Raw genomic sequence first — 3,430 nt, forward strand, 5'->3', positions numbered from 1 at the left:
AATTATCGTGTTTTTGAGACGCGCCCTATGAGAATATAATAGGCGTAAAGGGAAATAACCAGCTGTTAGGTTGGCTATAATAACAAACAAAGAAAATATAATCCAGTAATCAATGTTGAAACTTGGCTTTATAATGTTAGGGAAAGTACGAGAAATGACATGTCGTATGCCCTGATGAAAAATGAAATGGTCGAATGCTCTGGGCCATACGATCAAGCTCGTCCTTGGACATTTTTAAAAACGATTGAAAACATATCTTTTTAAAATCGCCTATGACTGTTTATAATTTTTGTAAATCTTAGTTACATGAGCCGTTTTTTATTTTTGTATTTCTAGCACATTTTATCCTTTTTATAAATCTTTGTTTTAGTTTATGAGCTTCTTTTTATATGTAAAGCGCTTTTGAATATTTCATAGTATTAGCGCTATATAAAATTTAATAATAGCAAACTTTATTGAGCACTTTTCCATACAAACTTGAATCTTACATGTATCTGGTAAAAAATTCAGAAATTCTGTTGTTCCTTAAGTTTTCGGTAATTATAATAGTAATAATAATATCAAAATAATAATAATAATAATTTATTATCATCATCGTCATATCATATATGTCATGATATCATGGTTACTACAACTAATGCTAATACTACTACTACTACTACTATTTTTTTTTTTTTATAAATAAGGTATATACAAGGTAAAAGTAAGTAAAAGAAATAAACTATTAAAACCTATTTCAACAGTGTTTACATAATGGCTCCCTCCTGGGTTTCAACGTCAATATCGGTATAATACAAGATAAAAGTAAATAAAAGAAATAAACTATTAAGAGGCTGTCCGTGTAAGAACCGACCACTCGATTTTCGGCCGAAAACAGAATTTCTTCAAATTTTCTGTGTGAGACAGTTAGTCCATATGATAAACAAAAATAGCAATAATTTGGCTTTAAGTGCTAGTTTTCAATATTTCTGGCGATGATTTCCGAGTACGGTCGAAAACCGTAAAAACCGTTCTGTTTCGAGTCAAATTTAGGTGTTGCGCTGAAGGAGCTGAAAAATTACGCTTTTACTCAAATACAATAAAACTTACAGACAATTTTATTTCATGTTTTTTCTTTCGATTAACGGTAAAATATTTAAAATCGGGCTCAAGAAAAATTAATTATGATTTTTTGAAAATGCCCTACAGATAGCCTTCGCAAAATTTTAGCGGGCATGCTGCTGGTTGAAGGAGTATTTCTCAAAAGTATAACGTAATCTGGAGCCCTGACTAATACTCATGTTTAGTACTAGGGCTAGTGTACCGATAACAGGAAAGAAAACTTTGGGCACTAACCTTTTGGAACTACAGGAGTACGATCAACATAGCTAATATTTAGACGCGAAAGCTTGCGTGACACAGTTTTGCACCGATTATTGTTCCTAAGTTTCCCACATAAATTCTTAATTTTCTCGCATGAAATATTACCTTGAAGGAAATATTCTCAAAACGTGCTTTTTGCTCTGGATAAGGCATGAAAAGCCTTAAATTCACGAAATATTCTTCCAATTGGGAAGTTATAAGCTAAAATGAGCGGCTGCGGTTTAAGTTATCTTCTGTCTGGCCTAAAAGCTGTTTCTAAAATTCAGTTAAATAATTAAGGTTTGGACTATAAGTAAAAGGACACTCATATTTAACAACTAGAACCGTTTATCATATAATTTAATGCCTAGAGAGGAAATATTATTGTTCACTAGTGTACTTCAGCTGTAGCGAGAATCTAAAGAAAATGTAGATTTCAGTCGTCTACATTGTAGCACGCTGGAATGTCTAAGTTATTTTTAGCATGTCACGGACATTCTTACCGCGTTGTTTTAAAGTTGCAATAACAATGACTGCAAGATTTTCACGCTGAATTATACGCTTTCTATCTTTGGCTTCATTTTCTTTGAAATAGCTTTTAGTTCAATAAAAAGAAAAAAAAAATTGTTAAGCCGTATGTACAACGCCCAATACATTCTGAAGAAGACATTTTGTGAACTTGTTTTCCTAACGGCGACATTCACATCCTTCTAAGAATTTGGATAGGTTAAGTACCAAATTCTTTTCCCGATCTTTTGAAGCAAAGGGAACTTCAAAATATCTAAGTATCTCCTTCACCATAACTACACTGAAACTGTCTAGTTTCTCGTCTCGTGAGAGGTCGCACAGGCAGTAGGAATCATAGCAGATTGGATGTCTAGGACTGAGTTGGGCGGTTACATTCTCCAGTACCTCATGCCTTTCTTGCTCTTCCTCCTCTGCGTACACGTCCTCTATCTGCACCTCTTGGTTCCCCTGTCTTCTACGTGTGGCCGCCAGTCTCGAGAAGAAACCTTGCACTTGACTCTTCGTTAGCCAGTCTTTTCTTTCAAACATCCCCGAACCATCTGGTTTCCTTGATGTTCTCATGTCTGCAGCCACTTTTCCGGAATCTGCTTTGTTGCCAGTTCTCTCTCCGAGGTCGAATTTCGTGGTTAGGCACTGTTTAACCTCATCCGAAAACCGCACAGCTTGACTTCGAGGCTTGTGTAAAGCCCAGCCAAGCTGTAAGTCACTACAAGAACCAGAAGCTTCATTTTTGTCACTTTGCTCATCGCTATGTACCACAAGTGCGCGGCCGGTTTCCTCGTTGTTGTCAACAGTAAGGAATTTTTCGGCCCAGTCTCTTCTGAGTTTGTCATACACTGTTTCGGAGCCCCCGCGTACTTGGCGGTGTTCGCCGACATCAAGATGACTCTCAAGCTCACTGAATTTCTTAAACAGCATCTGACATCCTGCCTCAGAGCAGAAGAAGAGACCGCTGCTTTGTTCGTCATCACTTGACGTAGCCTTATGGAATCGAGTTTCCTTGACTGCGAAAAGGTCTACATCTACAACAAGATCTTTTGGACCTTGGGGCTTTACGATGATGTCTTGATAGGGAATTACTTTACCTTTCCCTACGCCATAAGCTCTCCACACCCGAATTCCATTTAATTCAAATTTAAAGTTATGATACCTACTGAAACCATCCTCTTTATTTACCTCGAGTGTTTTTTGAGTCTCATTTACTGTGCAAACGCAAGCAGTTGTGCCTCGAACAGGACGTTCGGAAAGCGCTGTACACATGTCCTTTGCAGAGAGAACGTCGTTTCTCTCACTGCAATATCGTCGGATCGCTGATTTCATCGGACAAAGGATTCTATCGCACACATCTTTTCCGTACTGTGGCTCGGAAAAGTCATACTGCGTGACAGTAAGGCCAACTCGTTTCCCAGCATCTCTTACGGCCGCCAAGAGGAAGTTGTTGTGGTAACAGCCTGCTTCGTCACTCCTAAGACTCACTTGGGTAATCTGGGGGTGATCCTTTTTTACAACTTCCAGTGTGTTTTCAATGATTGAGCAGACTGCATACCAGTCCTGCGGACAC

Source organism: Orbicella franksi, chromosome 2, assembly GCF_964199315.1.
Source record: "Orbicella franksi chromosome 2, jaOrbFran1.1, whole genome shotgun sequence".
Classification (NCBI taxonomy): Eukaryota; Metazoa; Cnidaria; class Anthozoa; order Scleractinia; family Merulinidae; genus Orbicella; species Orbicella franksi.